Genomic DNA, 22500 nt, shown 5'->3' on the forward strand with positions numbered 1-22500 from the left:
ACTGATTTGTAATAATCCTAACAAGTGTACTGTTTGCATGTATTGGGGTACCTTTATACGTGTGAAGTACGCGCCAATGTTGAGGCCTTTCTTCTTCTTTTTCTTTCTTTTTACATTAAAAAATAACAGTTCTTTAGTTAATTTAGCTTTGTTCAGTGGTTACAAATCAAAGTAGTGTAACTCAAGCTTTAAAATGCCTCATATATAATGGATATTTTATAATCTATGTTTGGTGCGAAAACACTGAAGTCATGTAAAAAAAAATCCATGTCGCTTTGGGAGGATAGAGCAACCCAGTGACTGACATACAGGTGTGAACAGTGGGAGTTCTATGTCTGTATGAAGACAATTCTAGCTCCGGTACATGGCTGTGATGTCTATTTCAAAGAAAACAGCGACTTCGTGAAACAGCTGATCTCTTAGTTGTACGGTACATCAGAGCGGGGTGTTAAGACAGCTGATCTCTTAGTTATACGGTACATCAGAGCGGGGTGTCAAGATAATAACGATCGACCTTGCCAGGATTCGAACCTGGAATCTTCTGATCCGTAGTCAGACGCGTTATCCGTTGCGCCACAAGGCCTCATGTGTAAAAAGGATATTTATATGAAATTCATTTTATATAATATTTGTCATACTGTAGTATTAGTACTGTATTGTTTTTCATTAACACGTATTGCCCTAGTTGTTATTCTCTGCACTGTTATTGATGTAATTGTTGATTTATCATAATGAACATAAATTTTTATATTTTCATCTTTACTGTATCACTGCTTCTTTCTTGTATTATTTTAGTATTTGAATTAGAGTTACCGTTGCCATTAATATTACGATGACTACAGGAATGTTCTTGTGTGTGTGGGGGGGGGGGGAGTATAAAGATACTTTGCGTGGAGAAATATGCGAAATTTTCAAAAATAAAAATTCTACAAAGGTAATATGATCGACACGACTTTCGACTCGTCTCGTATATCCAGCCTTATTTCCGGTTTTACTCTTTATTTTGCAGTTACTACTTACACGTAAGGATGTTTCTGCAGTTAAGTAATATGACCATCCCTTTCTGTATCTGTTAGGAAACATGCATGTGAAGAGGCCGTTGTTTTGTTTCCAGTTTCTCTCTCTCTCTCTCTCTCTCTTTCTCTCTCTCTCTCTCTTTCTTTATTTCTCTCTCTCTCTCTCTCTCTCTCTCTTTCTTTCTCTCTCTCTCTCTCTCTCTCTTTCTCTCTCTCCCTCTCTCTCTCTCCCTCTCCCTCTCCCTCTCCCTCCCTCCCTCCCTCCCTCCCTCCCTCTCCCTCCCTCTCCCTCCCTCCCTCCCCCCCCCCTCTCTCTCTCTCTCTCTCTCTCTCTCTCTCTCTCTCTCTCTCTCTCTCTCTCTCTCTCTCTCTCTCTCTCTCTCTCTCTCTCTCTCTCCCCTCCCTCCCTCCCTCCCTCCCTCCCTCCCTCCCCCCCCCCCTCTCTCTCTCTCTCTTTCTCTCTCTCTCTCTCCCTCCCTCTCTCCCTCTCTCTCTCTCCCCCTCTCCCCCTCTCCCCCTCCCCCTCCCCTACTCCCTCTCTCTCTCCCTCTCCCTCTCTTTCCCCAAATTCACTTATGAAATAGCTAGTCCCTAGCTATCAAATATTTTGTAATCGTTTTGCAAGTGGAGCTCATAGGAGAGCGTGTGTGTGTGTGTGTGTACGTGTGGATGAGGGACAGAGAGAGAGAGAGAGAGAGAGAGATCTAATGATCTAATCTTCCCCTAGATCAGCCTTTCATGGAGGTGGCCATTACACACAGCCTTGAGAACAGCGTTGCGTTGTGCTTATGCGAACGACGTCCTCGCTGTGTAATGGTTATGGCTGATGGCAGAGTTTCTACGGTTTTATTCTTGGCTATAAGGTGTGGGAGCTTGAGCTGTTGGCCGAGCTGGTGCCGAGGTCAGAGGGTACGGGCATGGCGGTGGCAAGGTCTAAATAAGGCTTGATCAGTAGCAAGTCGAGGTGTCATGTCGTCTGTTTATATTGATGACGTCACAAAAGTTCCGTATGTTTTGTGAACGTGGTCGATCATTTTGGTCTTTTCAATTTTCAAAAAGGATGGAAAATGATGATTTTAATGGTTACATTTTCACTGAACAATCATCAAAATATCCCTGTTATGTTTATGCATGAATGATTCTCAAGAGGAATTGCTTGCAGTGGGAGTCAAGCCAAAGGCCTGTATTTTTTTTTTTTTTTTTTTTTTTTTTTTTTTTTTTTTTTTTACTCAGCATGAAGGAATTAAGTATACCTATTTTTATCGATACCTCCATGTACTCATAATTAGCGGTGTCGCTGCGGAAGAGGCGCGTCCTGCCATGGCCGCGGTGGCAAGCGGTCTGTCTCGACTCCTCAAAGCTTGTTATGAAGAAGCTTGGGTTTGAAACATTACATATTGGGAAACATGAAAGAATCTGAAAGAGAGAGGGAAGGGGAAGAGAGGGGAAAAGGAAAATGGGGGAGGCGAGCGCAAACCAATTTCAACAAAAGCGCACCTTTTTACGTCTGGATAATTTTGTGGACTGTAAATCATTTTGCGTAAACCAAAGGTAAGCGACCTTGCCAGGATTCGAACCTGGAATCTTCTGATCCGTAGTCAGACGCGTTATCCGTTGCGCCACAAAGCCTTGTAAAGATGACTGATATCCGAAAACTATTGTCCGCTATAGACCACTATCTGTTGTTTGTAATCTATCATTCCTTTAAAATATCTTAACATGTAAATCACGAATCGTTATTCTGAGCGGAGGCTAGCCGATAGCTCAGTGATATTTCTTTTCTTTCTAAGGAATAACCTTAATTCTTACAAGCAAGTCCCTAAATCCTTAAGATAATCTGAGCAATACTCAATACTCATATGTATTATACATATACACTTACATATACGCCTATTATGCACCGCGGCCGCTTAGTATGGTGGTCTTAATGGACTGCGAGGACTGGATTCTTATGTGATAAGAGTTGAGTTTTTATACTATTTTACGCCCCAAAGAAAATAAATAGGAGGGAGGGAGGGAGAGAGACGGGGTAGGGGACGGGGGGAGAGTTAGAGAGGGGGGGGGAAAGGGAGATTTTGATTTGATTTGAAATACTTATTTACAGAGCAGTTTACATGCCCTGCAAAAAGCCAGGGAAAGATGTCCAAACACCCACCTAGTCTGGCTGAAATCATATTAACCTTAGGAGAAAATCCCCCAAACCATCTAAATTATTGAAGGCATGGTACCTGTCAGGTGCGCTGTCTTCAAATCACTCGCCCCATTTTGCGCCCACCAATTTAAACAAAAGCGCGCCGTTTAGCGCATGAATACTTTTGAGGACTCAAGACTGTATACAAAGGAGAAGCGACCTTGCCAGGATTCGAACCTGGAATCTTCTGATCCGTAGTCAGACGCGTTATCCGTTGCGCCACAAGGCCTTATATATTTCTAGTTATTATTTTAAAATAATTGAGACAGTATAGACCGCGATGCCTTTTGTTTGGAATCTAGTAATCCCTTAATTAAAATATCTTAACACATAGATCGTGAACAATTTCAAGAGTAAAAGCTAATCGTAGGCTAGCCGATAGCACCCCGATTTTTCTTTTCTTTTCTTTTTAAGGAATACCCTTAATTCGCACAAGCAAGCCCTTAATCCTGAAGATACTCTGAGAAATACGTACGCTCATGTGTATCATACATTTACACATACACTTTGTATCATATATTTACACATACATATACTCCAGCGACGAATGGAGTAAGTGTCTTCAGCCTTCATGGACGGACTCCAAGTTAACAAGATAGCATTGGGAGTTCCCTCTCTCTCCCCCCTCCCTCCCTTCCTACTCTATCGCTCTGTCTCTCTCACTCACTCACTCTTTTCTCTCCCCTCCTTCCCTCCTCTCTCTCCCCTCCCTCCCCCTTGGATGTATTTTTCTCTATGGCGTAAAATAATACAAGAACTCCCAATGTTATCTTGGGAGTCCATGAAGGCTGAAGACACCCACTCCATGCGTCGCTGGAGTATATGTATGTGTAAATATATGATACAAAGTGTATGTGTAAATGTATGATACACATGAGCGTATGTATTGCTCAGACTTTCTTTGGGATTAAAAGGCTTCTTTGTGCGAATTAAGAAAAGAAAAATCGGTGTGCTATCGCCTAGCCTACGATTAGCTTTTGCTTTTTAAATTATTTGCGATATTTTCAGGGAATGCTAGATTACAAACAATGGATGGTAATCTATAGTGTTCATTAATATCCGGATATTCAGTATATAACAAGGCCTTGTGGCGCAACGGATAACGCGTCTGACTACGGATCAGAAGATTCCAGGTTCGAATCCTGGCAAGGTCGCGAATCTTGTTTACGGTCTCGAGTCCTCAAAAGTATTCATGAGCAAAATGGCGCGCTTTTGTTTAAATTGGTTGGCGCAAAATGAGGCGAGTGATTTGAAGACAGCACACGGGAGTGAGAGAGAGAGAGAGAGGGAGAAAGGGAGACAAAAAGAGGGAGTTTGACCCGTGCGAATTCTAAGGAGAAAATTGTATAAAAAGCGAGGTCACACGGCCATTTTGTTCCGCCAACAAATTCGTGGACACCTTGCTAGTCTCTCTCTCTCTCTCTCTCTCTCTCTCTCTCTCTCTCTCTCTCTCTCCTCTCTCTCTCTCTCTCTCTCTCTCTCTCTCTCTCTCTCTCCTCCCCCCCCCCCTTCTCTTTCTCTCGGTCACATTCGGATAATGAAATCCAGTCCATGAAAACGAGAATCCTTGTGCGTCCAATGAGTCCATGCAAGGCATCAGACGATAGATATCTCAAATACTTAGATGGTGATAGAGGGCTCGTGAGACCACTGGCAATGGGCTCACATCTCTCGGCGGTCTATGCACAGCCTTGCATGGAGGAGGCCATTACACACATCCTTGAAAACAGTGTTGCGTTGTGCTTATGCGAACGACGTCCTCGCTATGTGTAATGGTTATGGCTGATGACAGAGTTTCTACGGTTTTATTCTTGGATATAAGCTGTCTGAGCTTGAGGTGTTGGCCGAGCTGGTGCCGAGGTCAGAGGGTACGGGCATGGCGGTGGCAAGGTCTAAATAAGGAGCGGCGTCGCTGCGGAAGAGGCGCGTCCTGCCATGCCCGAGATGGCGAGCGGTGTCTCGACTCCTCGAAGATTGTGAAGAAACTTGGGTTTGAAACATTACGTATTGGAAAACCAGAAAGAATTTAAATGAGAGAGGGAGGGGAAAGAGAGAAAGGGGAGCGGCGAGCGCAAACCAATTTAAACGAAAGGGCGCTTTTTCCGTCTGGATAATTTTGAGGACTCGGAACTGTGAATCAAAGAAACGCGACCTTGCCAGGATTTGAACCTGGAATCTTCTGATCCGTAGTCAGACGCGTTATCCGTTGCGCCAGAAGGCCTTGTATATCTAATATTATTATTTTAATATAATTGAGACAGTATAGACCGCGATGTCTCTTGTTTGGAATCTAGTAATCCCTTAATTAAAATACCTTAACACATAGATCGCGAACAATTTCAAGAGTAAAAGCTAATCGTAGGCTAGCCGATAGTACACCGATTTTTCTTTTCTTTGCTTTTTAAGGAATACCCTTAATTCGCACAAGCAAGCCCCTTAATCCTTAAGATAGTCTGAACAATACATATGCTCATATGTATCATACATTTACACATACATATACTCCAGCGACGAATGGAGTGTCTTCAGCCTTCATGGACGGACTCCAAGTTAACAAGATAGCATTGGGAGTTCCCTCTCTCTCCCCCCTCCCTCCCTTCCTACTCTATCGCTCTGTCTCTCTCACTCACTCACTCTTTTCTCTCCCCTCCTTCCCTCCTCTCTCTCCCCTCCCTCCCCCTTGGATGTATTTTTCTCTATGGAGTAAAATAATACAAGAACTCCCAATATTATCTTGGGAGTCCATGAAGGCTGTAGACACCCACTTCATACGTCGCTGGAGTATATGTATGTGTAAATATATGATACAAAGTGTATGTGTAAGTGTATAATACACATGAGCGTATGTATTGCTGACTTTCTTTGGGAATAAAAGGCTTGTTTGTGCGAATTAAGAAAAGAAAAATCGGTGTGCTATCGCCTAGCCTACGATTAGCTTTTGCTTTTTAAATTATTTGCGATATTTTAAGGGAATGCTAGATTACAAACAATGGATGGTAATCTATAGTGTTCATTAATATCCGGATATTCGGTGTATAACAAGGCCTTGTGGCGCAACGGATAACGCGTCTGACTACGGATCAGAAGATTCCAGGTTCGAATCCTGGCAAGGTCGCGAATTTTCTTTACGGTCTCGAGTCCTCAAAAGTATTCATGAGCAAAATGGCGCGCTTTTGTTTAAATTGGTTGGCGCAAATTGGGGCGAGTGATTTGAAGACAGCACACGGGAGTGAGAGAGAGAGAGAGGGAGAAAGGGAGACAAAAAGAAGGAGTTTGACCTGTGCGAATTCTAAGGAGAAAATTGTCTAAAAGCGAGGTCACACGGCCATTTTGTTCCGCCAACAAATTCGTGGGCGCCTTCCTAGTTTCTCTCTCTCTCTCTCTCTCTCTCTCTCTCTCTCTCTCTCTCTCTCTCTCTCTCTCTCTATCTATCTATCTCTATCTCTATCTCTATCTCTATCTCTATCTTTCTCTCTCTCTCTCTCTCTCTCTCTCTCTCTCTCTCTCTCTCTCTCTCTCTCTCTCTCTCTCTCTCTCTCTCTCTCTCTCTCTCTCTCTCTCGCTCATATCCGAATAATGAAATCCAGTTCATTAAAACGAGAATCCTTGTGCGTCCAAGGAGCCCACGCAAGGTATCAGGCGATAGATATTTTAAATAGATAGATAGACAGATGGTGATAGAGGGCTCGTGAGACCATTGGCGATGGGCTCACGTCTCTCGGCGGTCTGTGCCCAGCCTTGCATGGAGGTGGCCATTACACACATCCTTGAAAACAGTGTTGCGTTGTGCTTATGCGAACATCATCGCTGTGTGTGATGGTTATGGCTGATGGCAGAGTTTCTACGGTTTTATTCTTGGCTATAAGGTGTGGGAGCTTGAGGTGTTGGCCGAGCTGGTGCCGAGGTCAGAGGGTACGGGCATGGCGGTGGCAAGGTCTAAATAAGGAGCGGCGTCGCTGCGGAAGAGGCGCGTCCTGCCATGCCCGCGATGGCGAGCGGTCTGTCTCGACTCGTCAGAGATGATGAAGAAACTTGGGTTTGAAACATTACGTATTGGAAAACCAGAAAGAATTTAAGTGAGAGAGGGAGGGGAAAGAGAGAAAGGGGACACGCAAGCGCCAACCAATTTAAACCAAAGCGCGCTTTTTCCGTCTGGATAATTTTGAGGACTCGGAACTGTGAATCAAAGACGAGCGACCTTGCCAGGATTCGAACCTGGAATCTTCTGATCCGTAGTCAGACGCGTTATCCGTTGCGCCACAAGGCCTTATATACGTCTTTAATATCCGAAAAGTATTGCTTACTAAAGAGCATCATCTCTTGTTTGCAATCTAGCATTCCCTTAAAATAGCTTACCATGTAGATCACGAATCGTTATTTTAAGATGATCGTAGGCTAGCCGATAGCACGATTTTTTTTTTTTTTTTTTTTTTTTTTTTTTTTTTTTTTTTTTTTTTTTTTTTTTTTTTTTAAGAAACACCCTTAATTCTTATAAACAAGTCCCTAAGATAGTCTTAATCCTTAAGATAATGTGAGCAATACATACACTCATATGTATCATACATTTACACATTCCAGAGACGCATGGAGTGAGTCATCAGCCTTCATGGACGGACTCGAAGTTAAAAGGATAATATTAGGAGGGAGGGGAGTGAGAGAGAGAGAGAGGAGGGAGGGGAGAGAAGAGAGTGAGAGACAGGGAGTAGGAAGGGGAGAGAGCGAAAGGTAGGAAGGATGGAGAAAGGGAGAGAGTGAGAGAGAGAGTGGTAGGGAGGGAGTGTGTGAGAGGAAGAGAAAGGGAGACAGAAAGAGGGAATTTGACCCGTGCGAATCCCCCCCCCCCCCCCTCTCTCTCTCTCTCTCTCTCTCTCTCTCTCTCTCTCTCTCTCTCTCTCTCTCTCTCTCTCTCTCTCTCTCTCTCTCCCACTCGGTCACACGGCTATTCGGGGGCCTCCAACTCTCTCTCTCTCCTCCCTCTCTCTCGCACTCTTCTCTCCCCTCCCTCCCTCCTTCTCTCCTCCTCCCCCTTTGACACATTTTTCTCTATGGCGTAATAGAACTCCCAATATTATCTTATGAACTTGGAGTCCGCCCATGAAGGCTGAAGACACTCTCTTCGTCACTGGAGTGTGTAAATGTATGATACAAAGTGTGTGTGTGTAAATGGATGATACATATGAGCGTATGTATTGCTTATACTATCTTAAGGATTAAGGGGCTTGCTTGTGCGAATTAAGGGTGTTCCTTAAAAAGAAAAGAAAAAAAGCCGATGATTAGCTTTTGCTCTTAAAATTATTCGCGATCTACGTGTGAAGATATTTTAAGGGAATAATAGATTACAAACAGACATCGTGGTCCAGTGTCAATAATTTCCCGATATCCAATACTTATGCAAGGGCTCGGGGTGCTATCGGCTAGCCTACGATTAGCTTTTACTCTTAAAATTGTTCGCGATCTACGTGTTAGGACAGTTTAAGGGAATAATAGATTGCAAACAACAGACGTCGTGGTCTATGGTGTCTTAATTATTTTTAGATAATACCTAAGAAAAAGAGGCCTTGTGGCGCAACGGATAACGCGTCTGACTACGGATCAGAAGATTCCAGGTTCGAATCCTGGCAAGGTCGCGAATCTTTTGTTTACGGTCTTGAGGCTTCAAAAATATTATTGCGCTAAACGGCGCGCTTTTGTTTAGATTGCTCTCCCTCCCTCTCTCTCTCCTCTCCCTCTCTCTCTCCTCTCCCTCCATCTCTCTCTCTCCTCTCCCACCCCCCCTCTCCCTCTCGCGCTCACATCCGAATAATGGCGACCGTGAGCTGAAATCCAGTCCATGAAAACGGGAGTCCTTGTGGGTCCAAGGAGTCCACACAAGACATCAGGCGATAGATAAATACTTAAATAGATAGATAGATGGTGATAGAGGGCTCGTGTGACCATTGGCGATGGGCTCACGTCTCTCGGCGGTCTATGTCCAGCCTTGCATGGAGGTGGCCATTACACATTTTCTTGAAAACAATGTTGCGTTGTGCTTATGCGAACGACGTCCTCGCTGTGTGTAATGGTTATGGGTATACGAATGGCGGTGGCAAAGTCTAAATAAGGAGCGGCGTCGCTGCGGAAGAGGCGCGTCCTGCCATGCCCGCGATGGCGAGCGGTCTGTCTCGACTCCTCGAAGATTGTTGTGAAGAAACTTCGGTTTGAAACATTGCGTATTGGGAAACATGAAAGAATTTAAATGAGAGAGAAGGCAAAGAGAGAAAGGGGAGCGGCGAGCGGAAACCAATTTAAACCAAAGCGCACCTTTTTGCGTTTGGAATATATTGATGACTCAGAATGTAAATCAAAGACAAGCGACCTCGCCAGGATTTGAACCTGGAATCTTCTGATCCGTAGTCAGACGCGTTATCCGTTGCACCACAAGCCCTCATTTTCTTGTTTATTATCTAAAAATGATTGAGGCACGATAGACCACGATGTCTTATTTGTAATCTAGTAATCCCTTAAAATATCCTAACACGTAGATCGCGAACAATTTCAAGAGTAGCACACCGATATTTCTTTTCTCTTTAAGGAACACCCTTAATTCGTACAAGCAAACCCTTAATCCCTAAGATAGTCTGAGCAATACATACGCTCATATGTATCATACATTTACACATACACTTTGTATCATATGTTTACACATGCATATACTCCAGCGACGCATGGAGTGGGTGTCTTCAGCCTTCATGGACGGACTCCAAGTGAACAAGTTACTATTGGGAGTTCTTTTACACCATAGAGAAAAATGCGTCAAAGGGGGAGGGAGAGAGGGGAGAGAAAAGAGTGGGGGAGAAAGAGAGAGAGAAAAGGAGGGAGGAGAAAGAGTGAGAGAGAGAGGGGGGGGTAGGGGAGAGAAAAAGAGTAGAGGTCCCCCGAATTTGTTGGCGGAAAAAAATGGCCGTGGCCGAGTTTGAGAGATAAAGGGAGAGGGGGGGATTCGCACGGGTCGAATTCCCTCTTTCTCTGTCTCCCTCTATCTCTTCCTCTCTCTCTCTCTCCCCTTTCTCCACCCTTCCTACCTCTCGCTCTCTCTCTCCCTTCCTCCCTCCCTCTCTCTCTCCCTTCCTCCCTCCCTCTCTCTCCCTTCCTACTCCCTGTCGCTCTCGCTCACTCACTCACTCACTCATTTCCCCCGCTCTCTTCCCTCCCCTCCCTCCTCTCTCCCTCTTCCTTGGATGTATTTTTCTCTATGGCGTAAAATAATACAAGAACTCCCAATGTTGTCTTGTTCACTTGGAGTCCGTCCATGAAGGCTGAAGACACCCACTCCATGCGTCGCTGGAGTATATGCATGTGTAAATATATGATACAAAGTGTATGTGTAAATGTATGATACATATGAGCGTATGTATTGCTCAGACTATCTTAGGGATTAAGGGGTTTGTTTGTACGAATTAAGGGTGTTCCTTAAAGAGAAAAGAAAGGAAAATCGGTGTGCTATCGGCTAGCCTACGATTAGCTTTTACTCTTCAAATGATTCGCGATCTACGTGTTAGGATATTTTAAGGGATTACTAGATTATAAACAATGGATGGTGATCTATAGTGCTCAATAATTTCCGTATACCCAGTGCTAATATAAGGCCTTGTGGCGCAACGGATAACGCGTCTGACTACGGATCAGAAGATTCCAGGTTCGAATCCTGGCAAGGTCGCTTCTCCTCTGTATATAGTCTTGAGTCCTCAAGAGTATTCATGCGCTAAACGGCGTGCTTTTGTTTAAATTGGTTGGCGCAAAATGGGGTGAGTGATTTGAAGATAGCGCACCTGAGAGGCTCCATGCCCTCAACAATTTTGATGGTTTGGGGGGATTTTCTCCCCTTCGTATGTGATGTATATTTAAGATTTGACTTTGGCCTTAAGCTCAATATAATTTCAGCCAGACTGGGTAGGTGCTTAAACATCTCTCCCTGGCTTTTTGCAGGGCATGTAAAGTTTTTTTTTTCTAATCAAATCAAAATCTTCCCCCCCCCCCCTCTCTTTCTCTCTCTCTTTCTCTCCCTCTTCCCTCTCTCTCACTCCCTTCCTCCTAACCCCTCAACCCCAACCTCTGTCTCTCCCTCCCTCCACCTCCCTTTCTCTCCCTTTCCCCCCTCTCTTTCTCTCCCTCTCCCCCCTCCCTTTCTCTCCCTCTCCCCCCTCTCTTTCTCTCTTTCTCTCTACCCCTCACTCCTATTTATTTACTTTATGGCGTAAAATAATATAAAAAAAATTATATCACAAGAATCCAGTCCCCGTCCATTAAGACCACCATACTAAGCGGCCGCGGTGTATAATAGGCGTATATGTATGTGTAAATGTGAAAGGCATATGAGCGCATGTATTGCTGAGACTTAAGGATTCAGGGACTTACTTATACGAATTAAGGTTGTTCCATAAAAAAAAAATAAAAAAAATCATCTTAAAATAACGATTCGTGATCTACATGTTCTGATATGTTAAGGGAATGCTAGATTACAAACAATGGATGGTGATCTATAGTGCTCAACAATTTTCAAAAATATGCAGGGTTTATACAAGGTCTCTCTCTCTCTCTCTCTCTCTCTCTCTCTCTCTCTCTCTCTCTCTCTCTCTCTCTCTCTCTCTCTCTCTCTCTCTCTCCCTCCCTCCCTCCCTCCCTCCCTCCCTCCCTCCCTCCCTCCCTCCCTCCCTCCCTCCCTCCCTCCCTCCCTCCCTCCCTTTCTCCCCCTCTCCCCCTCTCCCCCTCTCCCCCTCTCTCTCTCTCTCTCTCTCTCTCTCTCTCTCTCTCTCTCTCTCTCTCTCTCTCTCTCTCTCTCTCTCTCTCTCTCTCTCTCTCTCTCTCAGTTTACATGTCCTGCAAAAAGCCAGGGAAAGATGTTCAAGTGACCCATTGAATTTATATTGAATTAAGGGCCAGAGTCAAACCTTAAATATAGATGCCTCTCCACCACATATGAAGGGGAGAAAATCCCCCAAAGCCATGCTGAGGGCTATTCAGGTATGCTGTCTTCAAATCACTCGCTCCATTCTGCGCCAACCAATGTAAACAAAATCGTACCGTTTTGCGCAAGAATACTTTGAGGACTCAAGACTGTATATAAAAGAGAAGCGACCTTGCCAGGATTCGAACCTGGAATCTTCTGATCCGTAGTCAGACGCGTTATCCGTTGCGCCACAAGGCCTTGTAATGTACATTGTTATTATTTAAAAATAATTCAGGCAGTATAGACCAAGATGTCTGTTGTTTGTAATCTAGTAATCCCTTAAAATATCCTAACACGTAGATCGCGAAGAATTTGAAGAGTAAAAGCTAATCGTAGGCTAGGCGATAGCACATCGATTTTTCTTTCTTTTCTCTAAGGAACACCCTTAATTTGCACAAGTCCCTTAATTCCTAAAATAGTCTGAGCAGTACATATGCTCATATGTATCATACATTTACACATGCATATACTCCAGCGACGAATGGAGTAGGTGTCTTCATCCTTCATGGACGGACTCCAAGTTAACAAGATAGCACTGAGAGTTCTTGTATTATTTTAGGGCATAGAGAAAAATACGTCCAAGGGGTAGGGACGGGGAGAGGGAGAGAGAGAGGGAGGGAGGAGGAGGGGGAGCGAGAGAGAAAGGGAGGAAGGGAGGGGAGAGAGAGAGAGAGAAGAAGGGAGGGGAGTGAGAAAGGGAGACAGAAAGAGGGAGTTTGACCCTTACGAATTCCAAGGACAAAATTGTATAAAAGCGCGGTCACAAATTCGTGGGTGCTAGTCTCTCTCTCTCCTCCTCCCCCCCCCCTTCTCTCTCGTTTACATCCGAATAATGGCGACCGTGAGCTGAAATCCAGTCCATGAAAACGGGAGTCCTTGTGGGTCCAATGAGTCCACACAAGACATCAGGCGATAGATAAATACTTAAATAGATAGATGGATGGTCATAGAGGGCTCGTGAGACCATTTGCTTTGGCCTCACGTCTCTCGGCGGTCTATGCACAGCCTTGCATGGAGGAGGCCATTGCATACATCTTTGGGAAGTGTTGTGTTGTGCTTATACGAACGACGTCCTCGCTATGTGTAATGGTTATGGGTATATGTAAGGCGGTGGCAAAGCCGCTGCGGAAGATGCGCGTCCTGCCATGCCCGCGATGGCGAGCGGTCTGTCTCGACTCCTCGAAGAAATTTCGGTTTGAAACACGTATTGGAAAACATGAAAGAATCTGAATGAGAGAGGGAGGGGGAAAGAAAGGGGAGCGGCGAGCGCAAACCAATTTAAACCAAAAGGCGCCTTTTAGCGTTTGGATGATTTTAAGGATTCGGGACTGTGAACCAAAGATTCGGGACCTTGCCAGGATTCGAACCTGGAATCTTCTGATCCGTAGTCAGACGCGTTATCCGTTGCGCCACAAGGCCTTGTATATTCATGGTTATTAATTAAAAATAATTGAGACACAGACAACACCGATTTTTCTTCTTTTTATCCCTTAAGGAACACCCTTAATTCGTCCAAGCAAGTCCCTTAATCCTTAAGATAGTCTGAGCAATACATACACTCATATGTATCATACATTTACACACACCTTAGCGACGCATGGAGTGGGTGTCTTCAGCCTTCATGGACGGACTCCAAGTTAACAAGATAATATTGGGAGTTCTTTTACACCATAGAGAAAAATGCGTCAAAGGGGAGGGAGGAAGAGAGAGAGAGAGTGGGAGGAGAGAGGGAGTAGGGGGCCCCCGAATTTCTTGGCGGAAAAAAATGGCTGTGTGACCGAGTGTGTATGAGAGAGATAGGGGGTGGGGGAATTCGCACGGGTCAAAATCCCTCTTTCTCTGTCTCCCTTTATCTCTTCCTCTCTCTCACTCCCCTTTCTCTCCCTCCCTCCCTATTATTCACTCTCTCCCTTTCTCCCTTCCTACCGTTCTCTCCCTTTCTCCCCCTTCCTCCCTTCCTCTCTCTCTCACTCACTCATTCTCTTCTCTCCCCTCCCTCCCTCCCTCCTCTTTCTCTCTCTCTCCCTCCCCCTTATGGTGTAAAATAATACAAGAACTCCCAATGCTATCTTGTTAATTTGGAGTCCGCCCATGAAGGCTGAAGACACCCACTCCATGCGTCGCTGGAGTACATGTATATGTAAATGTATGATACATATGAGCATAATGTATTGCTCATACTATCTTAAGGATTAAGGGGCTTGCTTATGCGAATTAAGGGTGTTCCTTAAGGGGAAAAGGAAGGAAAATCGGTGTGCTATCGGCTAGCCTGCGATTAGCTTTTACTCTTTAAGTTATTTGCGATCTACGTGTTAGGATATTTTAAGGGAATGCTAGATTACAAACAATAGATGGTGGTCTGTAGTGATCAACGATTTCCGAATATCCAATGCTAATACAAGGCCTTGTGGCGCAACGGATAACGCGTCTGACTACGGATCAGAAGATTCCAGGTTCGAATCCTGGCAAGGTCGCGAATCTTTGGTTCACAGTCCCGAATCCTTAAAATTATCCAAACGCAAAAAGGCGCGCTTTGGTTTAAATTGGTTTGCGATCGCCGCTCCCCTTTCTCTCTCTCATTCAAATTCTTTCATGTTTCCCAATATGTAATGTTTCAAACCGAAGTTTCTTCATAATAATTTTTGAGGAGTCGGGACAGACCGCTCGCCATCGCGGGCATGGCAGGACGCGCCTCTTCCGCACCGACACCGCTCTTTATTTAGACTTTGCCACCGCCATTCACATACGCATAACCATTACACATAGCGAGGACGTCGTTCTCATAAGCAAAACGCAACACTGTTTTCAAGGATGAGTTTAATGGCCACCTCCATGAAGGGCTGGTCATAGACCGCCGAGAGACGTGAGGCCAAAGCAAATGGTCTCACGAGCCCTCTGTCACCCTCTATCTATCTATCTATTTAAGTATTTATCTATCGCCTGATGTCTTGTGTGGACTCATTGGACCCACAAGGACTCCCGTTTTCATGGACTGGATTTCAGCTCACGGTCGCCATTATTCGGATGTGAGCGAGAGAAAGAGGCCAACAGGGCGCCCACGAATTTGTTGGCGGAAGAAAATGGCCGAGTGACCTCGCTTTTATACAATTTCGTCCTTGGAATTCGTATGGGTCAAACTCCCTCTTAATGTCTCCCTTCCTCCCTCCCTCTCACTATCCTGTGTACTATTTTCAAATCACTCGCCCCATTTTGCGCCGACCAATTTAAACAAAAGCGCGCCGTTTAGCGCATGAATACTTTTGGAGACTCAATGCCGTAAACAAAAGATTCGCGACCTTGCCAGGATTCGAACCTGGAATCTTCTGATCCGTAGTCAGACGCGTTATCCGTTGCGCCACAAGGCCATGTATAAGCATTGGGTATTCGGAAATTTTTGAGCACTATAGATCACCATCGATTGTTTATAATCTTGTGATCCCTTAAAATATCCTAACACGTAGATCGCGAACAATTTGAAGAGCAAAAGCTAATCATAGGTTAGCCGATAGCACACCGATTTCTCATTCCTTTTCCCTTTAAAGAACACCCTTAATTCGCACAAGCAAGCCCCTTAATCTTTAAGATAGACTGAGCTATACATATGCTCATATGTATCATACATTTACACATGTATATACTCCAGCGACGAATGGAGTGGGTGTCTTCAGCCTTCATGGACGGACTCCAAGTTAACAAGATAACATTGGGAGTTCTTGTATTATTTTAGGGCATAGAGAAAAATACGTAAAGGAGGAGGGACGGGGAGGGTGAGAGAGAAGGAGGGAGGGGGAGGGGAACGAGAGAGAGGGAGGAAGGGAGGGGAGCGAGAGAGAGGGAGGAAGGGAGGGGAGCGAGAGAGAGAGGGGGGGAGGGGGAGCGAGAGTGAGAGGGAAGAAGGGAGAAAGGGTGGGGAGAGAGAGAGTGTTGGGGGAGGGAGATTTGAGTTGAAAAAATATATATATATATTTACAGAGCAGTTTACATGCCCTGCAAAAAAAACAGGGAAAGATATTCAAGCACCAACCCAATCTGGCTAACTTCTATTGACTTCAGGGCCAAAGTCAGACCTGAAATATACATGCCTCATCACATATGAAAATCCCTCCAAACCATCAAAATTATTGAGGGCATAGCACCTTCCAGGTGCGTCGTCTTCAAATCACTCACCCCATTTTGCGTCCACCAATGTAAACAAAAGCGCGCCATTTACCGCATGAATACTCTTGAGAACTCAGGAGTATATACAAAGGAGAAGCGACCTTGCCAGGATTCGAACCTGGAATCTTCTGATCCGTAGTTAGACGCGTTATCCGTTGCGCCACAAGGCCTTGTATATTCATAATCATTAATTAAAAATAATTGAGACACTAGACAACAATGTCTGTTACTTGTAATCTAGTAATCCCTTAAAATCTTAACACGTAGATCGCGAATAATTTTAAGAGCAAAAGCTAATCATAGGCTAGCCAATGGCACTGATTTTTCTTTTTTTTTTCCCTTAATGAACACCTTTAATTCGTCCAAGCAAGTCCCTTAATCCGTATGATAGTCTGAGGAATACATAGTCATATGTATCATATATTTACAAATACACTTTGTATCATACATTTACACAGTCCAGCGACGCATGGAGTGGGTGTCTTCAGCCTTCATGGACGGACTCCAAGTTAACAAGATAATATTTTTCTTTTACACCATAGAGAAAAATGCATCAAAGGGGGAGGGAGAGAGAGGGAGGGAGGGGAGAGAATTTCTTGGCGGAAAAAAAATGGCTGTGTGAGAGAAGGGGGGAGGGGATTCGCACGGGTCAAATTTCCTTTCTCTGTCTCCCTTTATCTCTCCCTCTCTCTTACTCCCCCTTCTCTCCCTCCCTCCCTATTATTCACTCTCTCCCTTTCTCCCTTCCTACCGTTCTCTCTCTCCCTTTCTCCCCCCTTCCTACCTCTCGGTCTCTCTCCCTTCCTCCCTCCCTCTCTCTCACTCACTCATTTTCTCTCCCTTCCCTCCCTCCTCTTTCTCTCTCTCTCTCTCTCTCTCTCTCTCTCTCTCTCTCTCTCTCTCTCTCTCTCTCTCTCTCTCTCTCTCTCTCTCTCTCTCCTCCCTCCTCTCTCCCTCACCCTTATGGTGTAAAATAATACAAGAACTCCCCATGCTATCTTGTTAATTTGGAGTCCGTCCATGAAGGCTGAAGACACCCACTCCATGCGTCGCTGGAGTATATGTATGTGTAAATTTATGATACACATGAGTGTATGTATTGCTCAGGCTATCTTAAGGATTAAGGGGCTTGCTTATGCGAATTAAGGGTGTTCCTTAAGGGGAAAAGAAAGGAAAATCGGTGTGCTATCGGCTAGCCTACGATGAGCTTTTACTCTTAAAATTATTCCCGATCTATGTGTTAGGATATTTTAAGGGAAGGCTAGATTACAAACAATGGATGATCTATAGTGCTCAACGATTTCCGAATATCCAATGCTAATACAAGGCCTTGTGGCGCAACGGATAACGCGTCTGACTACGGATCAGAAGATTCCAGGTTCGAATCCTGGCAAGGTCGCGAAATAAAAACGCGCGCTTTGATTGAAATTGGTTTGCGATCGCCTCTACTCTTCCTCACCTACCCCTCTCCCCTTCCCTCATTCATATTCTTTCATGTTTCCCAACACGTGATGTTTCAAACCCAAGTTTCTTCGAGGAGTCGAGACAGACCGCTCGCCATCGCGGGCATGGCAGGACGCGCCTCTTCCGCAGCGACGCCGCTCCTTATTTAGACTTTGCCACCGCCATTCGTATACCCATAACCATTACACATAGCGAGGACGTCGTTCTCATAAGCAAAACGCAACACTGTTTTCAAGGATGAGTTTAATGGCCACCTCCATGAAGGGCTGGTCATAGACCGCCGAGAGACGTGAGGCCAAAGTAAATGGTCTCACGAGCCCTCTGTCACCCTCTATCTATCTATCTATTTAAGTATTTATCTATCGCCTGATGTCTTGTGTGGACTCCTTGGACCCGTTTTCATGGACTGGATTTCAGCTCACGGTCGCCATTATTCGGATGTGAACGCTTTTACACAATTTTGTCCTTGGAATTCGTTAGGGCCACACTCCCGCTTTCCCCTGTGTGCTATCTTCAAATCACTCGCCCCATTTTGCGCCAACCAATTTTAACAAAAGCGCGCCTTTTTGCGGAAGAATACTTTTGAGGACTCAAGACTATAAACAAAAGATTCGCGACCTTGCCAGGATTCGAACCTGGAATCTTCTGATCCGTAGTCAGACGCGTTATCCGTTGCGCCACAAGGCCTTGTATTATTTGGGTATCCGAAAATTATTTGTCACTATAGATCACCATCCATTGTTTACAATCTAGTGATCCCTTAAAATATCCTAACACGTAGATCGCGAACAATTTGAAGAGCAAAAGCTAATCATAGGCTTGCCGATAGCACACCGATTTTCCTTTCTTTTCTCTTTAAGGAACACCCTAAATTCGCACAAGCAAGCCCCTTAATCCTTAAGATGGTCTGAGCAATACATATGCTCATATGTATCATAGATTTACACATGCATATACTCCAGCGACGAATGGAGTGGGTGTCTTCAGCCTTCATGGACGGACTCCAAGTTAACAAGATAGCATTGGGAGTTCTTGTATTATTTTATGGCATAGAGAAAAATACGTTTAGGGGGAGAGAGGAGGAAGAAGGGGGAGGGGGAGCGAGAGAGGGAGGAATGGGAGGGAGCGAGAGAGAGAGGGAGGGAGGAGGAGGGGAGCGAGAGAGAAAGGGAGGAAGGGAGGGGGAGCGAGAGAGAGTGGGAGGGGAGAGAAAGAGAGAGTGGGGGAGGGAGATTTTGATTTGAGTTGAAAAAATATATATTTACAGAGAAGTTTACATGCCCTGCAAAAAGCCAGGGAAAGATGTTCAAGCACCAACCCAATCTGGCTGAACTTCTATTGACTTCAGGGCCAAACTCAGACCTGAAATATACATGCCTCATCATCACATATGAAAATCCCTCCAAACCATCAAAATTATTGAGGGCATGGCAACTTCCAGGTGCGTCGTCTTCAAATCACTCGCCCCATTTTGCGTCCATCAATTTAAACAAAAGCGCGCCATTTAGCGCATGAATACTCTTGAGGACTCAAGACTATATACAAAAGAGAAGCGACCTTGCCAGGATTCGAACCTGGAATCTTCTGATCCGTAGTCAGACGCGTTATCCGTTGCGCCACAAGGCCTTGTATATTCATGGCTATTAATTGAAAATAATTGAGACACTGTAGACTACGATGTCTGTTGCTTGTAATCTAGTAATCCCTTAAAATCTTAACACGTAGATCGCGAATAATTTGAAGAGCAAAAGCTAATCATAGGCTAGCCAATGGCACTGATTTTTCTTCTTTTTTTCCCCTTAAGGAACACCCTTAATTCGCCCAAGCAAGTCCCTTAATCCTTAAGATAGTCTGAGCAATATATACTCATATGTATCATACATTTACACATACACTTTGTATTATACATTTCCACATCCCAGCGACGCATGGAGTGGGTGTCTTCAGCCTTCATGGACGGACTCCAAGTTAACAAGATAATATTGGGAGTTCTTTTACACCATAGAGAAAAATGTGTCAAAGGGGGTGGGAGAGAGAAGAGAGTGGGGGGAAGGGAAAGAGAGGGAGTAGGGGGGCCCCGAATTTCTCCTTCCCTACCGTTCCCTCTCTCCCTTTCTCCCCCCTTCCTACCTCTCGGTCTCTCTCCCTTCCGTCCTCTCTCTCTCACTCACTTACTCACTCTCTCTCTTCCCCCATTCTCTTCTCTCCCCTCCCTCCCCATTATGGTGTAAAATAATACAAGAACTTCCAATACTATCTTGTTAATTTGGAGTCCGCCCATGAAGGCTGAGGACACCCACTCCATGCGTCGCTGGAGTACATGCATGTGTAAATGTATGATATATATGAGCATATGTATTGCTCAGACTATCTTAAGGATTATGGGGCTTGCTTATGCGAATTAAGGGTGTTCCTTAGAGAGAAAAGAAAGGAAAATCGGTGTGCTATCGGCTAGCCTACGATTAGCTTTTACACTTCAAATTATTCGCGATCTATGTGTTAGGATATTTTAAGGGAATGCAAGATTACAAACAATGGATGGTGATCTATAGGTCCAATAATATCCGGATACCCACTCCTTATAGAAGGCCTTGTGGCGCAACGGATAACGCGTCTGACTACGGATCAGAAGATTCCAGGTTCGAATCCTGGCAAGGTCGCTTCTCTTTTGTATACAGTCTTGAGTCCTCAAGTATTCATGCGCTAAACGGCGCGCTTTTGTTTAAATTGGTTGGCGCAAAATGGGGCGAGTGATATGAAGATCGCACACAGGGGAGTGAGAGAGAGAGAGGGATAAAGGGAGACAGAGAGAGGGAGTTTGACCCGTACGAATTCCAAGGACAGAATTGTATAAAAGCGCGGTCACTCGGCCATTTTCTTCCACCAACAAATTGGAAGGCGCCCTGCTAGTCTATCTGTCTGTCTGGACGGACGGACTCCAAGTTAACAAGAGAGAGAGAGAGGGAGGGGGAGGGGGAGGGAGGAAGGGAGGAAGGGAGGAAGGAAAAGAGGGAGTGAGGAAGGGAGGAAGAGATGGGGGAGGGAGGAAGGGAGGAAGAGAGGCGGGAAGGAGGAAGGGAGGAAGAGAGGGGGGAGGGAGGAAGGGAGGAAGGGAGGGAGGGAGGGAGGGAGAGAGAGAGAGAGAGAGAGAGAGAGAGAGAGAGAGAGAGAGAGAGAGAGAGAGAGAGAGAGAGAGAGAGGGGGGGGGGGGGAATAGAGGGAGGGAGAGAGAGAGAGGAATAGAGGGAGGGAGAGAGAGAGAGAGGAATAGAGGGAGGGAGAGAGAGAGAGGAATAGAGGAGAGAGGCCTCTATGGGCATGGATTCTTATGAGGACTCGGACTGTAAACAAAAGATTCGCGACCTTGCCAGGATTCGAACCTGGAATCTTCTGATCCGTAGTCAGACGCGTTATCCGTTGCGCCACAAGGCCATCCTAACCATTTGGATAGTAAAAGAAATCTTAATGTACTGTAGACTACGATGTCTGTTGTTTGTATATCTGAACATCTGCATTACCTCAAAACACTCAATTAAGAGTAAATATGAATTCAGTTGCACTCACTAACTCACGCACTCATACCTACTCATACATGTACGTACTCATTCATAGTTTTCCATTCATTATTGTCTGTTTATATAATATTTATGTACTGTGGCGTAGCTATTGCAAACTTTCGTTAAGCTTAGTAATAATCATTAGGATATATAGGATTAAAATCGTAAGGGAATTTTTAGTAGTCTGGGATAACTTGTGTTGAATTTAAAGAAAAATATCACAATTGGAGTTTAGAAGGGAATAGATGTAAAGAAGTAAACAGAAAGGGGAAGGAAATGAAGAGAGAGATGTGAATATGCGAAGAGGGCGAGGGGAGAAGGAAAACAAGAGAGAAAGAGAGACGAATATTCGGAGAGGGGAAGGAAGAAGGATAATAAAGAGAGAGAGAGAGAGAGAGGGAGGGAGGGAGAGTCAGAGAGAGAGAGAACGTTTGGACTATAAGTGCCACGAACCGTATTGTAAGCAAAGTCCACGTTTACAAGTCAGCTGTTTTATCGATTGTTCCGTCAGTCACTCCATTCCATTCAGTCTCAACCTCTGTCACCTCTTGTCTCGTTTCTCCGATGTCTCGTTTCTGCCTTAGGCCTAAGTAGGTAAGATTTGTAGCGCATTCCTCGGGCAAGTGGTGATAATCCCCCCCCCCCCCCCCGCATGTTTTCTAGTCCCGCAATCTTCATACGTGAACGGCAGTGTTAAGTGAATGTGAATGGAAGGCGGAAGAAGAAAGACACGGTAAAGTGGATAAACGATGAGAAAGGAAATCGTTGGAAATAGAAGGCTTGATATCTGAATTTTAATCAAAGGAGCTTATAAAGTGCGCAGCATTGAGTAAGCCAGAGCAATGCGTCCCATCAGCTGATCCTTATATCTAGGGACTTCATGCATAGAACAAAACTCTTTGTGATAGTAGAATTATGATAAAAAAACAACAACTGAAATTAGCTTCTCACACTAGAGAATGAGAATAGGAAGACTCGGTGAAGATGGGGAAGTAAACATGAGAAGAAGAGAAAGAAAGAGACAAATTTGGGGGAAGGTGATGCAGTAACGAAAAGCAGAAAGTAGTGGTGTAGAAAGATGGTGAAGATACAATACTAGAAGTCCATAATTGGGATAACAACAGCTGC

General features: G+C 44.8%; 1 protein-coding gene and 20 non-coding genes across 23 annotated transcripts in view; 8 read left to right on the top strand and 13 right to left on the bottom strand.

Moving 5' to 3' along the window:
• Positions 1-22500, top strand: part of LOC113809504 (uncharacterized) — a 46835-nt gene that overhangs the window by 16349 nt on the left and 7986 nt on the right. The window lies entirely within an intron of this gene.
• On the bottom strand, positions 511-583 carry TRNAR-ACG (transfer RNA arginine (anticodon ACG)). Its single transcript has one exon. It is a non-coding gene; the product is annotated as a tRNA-Arg (tRNA).
• TRNAR-ACG (transfer RNA arginine (anticodon ACG)) lies at positions 2573-2645 on the bottom strand. Its single transcript has one exon. It is a non-coding gene; the product is annotated as a tRNA-Arg (tRNA).
• Positions 3364-3436, bottom strand: TRNAR-ACG (transfer RNA arginine (anticodon ACG)). Its single transcript has one exon. It is a non-coding gene; the product is annotated as a tRNA-Arg (tRNA).
• Positions 4289-4361, top strand: TRNAR-ACG (transfer RNA arginine (anticodon ACG)). Its single transcript has one exon. It is a non-coding gene; the product is annotated as a tRNA-Arg (tRNA).
• On the bottom strand, positions 5356-5428 carry TRNAR-ACG (transfer RNA arginine (anticodon ACG)). The gene has a single exon. It is a non-coding gene; the product is annotated as a tRNA-Arg (tRNA).
• On the top strand, positions 6250-6322 carry TRNAR-ACG (transfer RNA arginine (anticodon ACG)). The gene has a single exon. It is a non-coding gene; the product is annotated as a tRNA-Arg (tRNA).
• TRNAR-ACG (transfer RNA arginine (anticodon ACG)) lies at positions 7402-7474 on the bottom strand. The gene has a single exon. It is a non-coding gene; the product is annotated as a tRNA-Arg (tRNA).
• TRNAR-ACG (transfer RNA arginine (anticodon ACG)) lies at positions 8762-8834 on the top strand. The gene has a single exon. It is a non-coding gene; the product is annotated as a tRNA-Arg (tRNA).
• Positions 9559-9631, bottom strand: TRNAR-ACG (transfer RNA arginine (anticodon ACG)). Its single transcript has one exon. It is a non-coding gene; the product is annotated as a tRNA-Arg (tRNA).
• Positions 10831-10903, top strand: TRNAR-ACG (transfer RNA arginine (anticodon ACG)). Its single transcript has one exon. It is a non-coding gene; the product is annotated as a tRNA-Arg (tRNA).
• Positions 12319-12391, bottom strand: TRNAR-ACG (transfer RNA arginine (anticodon ACG)). The gene has a single exon. It is a non-coding gene; the product is annotated as a tRNA-Arg (tRNA).
• TRNAR-ACG (transfer RNA arginine (anticodon ACG)) lies at positions 13540-13612 on the bottom strand. Its single transcript has one exon. It is a non-coding gene; the product is annotated as a tRNA-Arg (tRNA).
• TRNAR-ACG (transfer RNA arginine (anticodon ACG)) lies at positions 14595-14667 on the top strand. Its single transcript has one exon. It is a non-coding gene; the product is annotated as a tRNA-Arg (tRNA).
• Positions 15486-15558, bottom strand: TRNAR-ACG (transfer RNA arginine (anticodon ACG)). Its single transcript has one exon. It is a non-coding gene; the product is annotated as a tRNA-Arg (tRNA).
• Positions 16449-16521, bottom strand: TRNAR-ACG (transfer RNA arginine (anticodon ACG)). Its single transcript has one exon. It is a non-coding gene; the product is annotated as a tRNA-Arg (tRNA).
• On the top strand, positions 17678-17750 carry TRNAR-ACG (transfer RNA arginine (anticodon ACG)). The gene has a single exon. It is a non-coding gene; the product is annotated as a tRNA-Arg (tRNA).
• TRNAR-ACG (transfer RNA arginine (anticodon ACG)) lies at positions 18430-18502 on the bottom strand. Its single transcript has one exon. It is a non-coding gene; the product is annotated as a tRNA-Arg (tRNA).
• On the bottom strand, positions 19369-19441 carry TRNAR-ACG (transfer RNA arginine (anticodon ACG)). Its single transcript has one exon. It is a non-coding gene; the product is annotated as a tRNA-Arg (tRNA).
• TRNAR-ACG (transfer RNA arginine (anticodon ACG)) lies at positions 20403-20475 on the top strand. Its single transcript has one exon. It is a non-coding gene; the product is annotated as a tRNA-Arg (tRNA).
• TRNAR-ACG (transfer RNA arginine (anticodon ACG)) lies at positions 21175-21247 on the bottom strand. Its single transcript has one exon. It is a non-coding gene; the product is annotated as a tRNA-Arg (tRNA).

The sequence above is a fragment of the Penaeus vannamei genome, chromosome 12 (genome assembly GCF_042767895.1).
Source record: "Penaeus vannamei isolate JL-2024 chromosome 12, ASM4276789v1, whole genome shotgun sequence".
Classification (NCBI taxonomy): domain Eukaryota; kingdom Metazoa; phylum Arthropoda; class Malacostraca; order Decapoda; family Penaeidae; genus Penaeus; species Penaeus vannamei.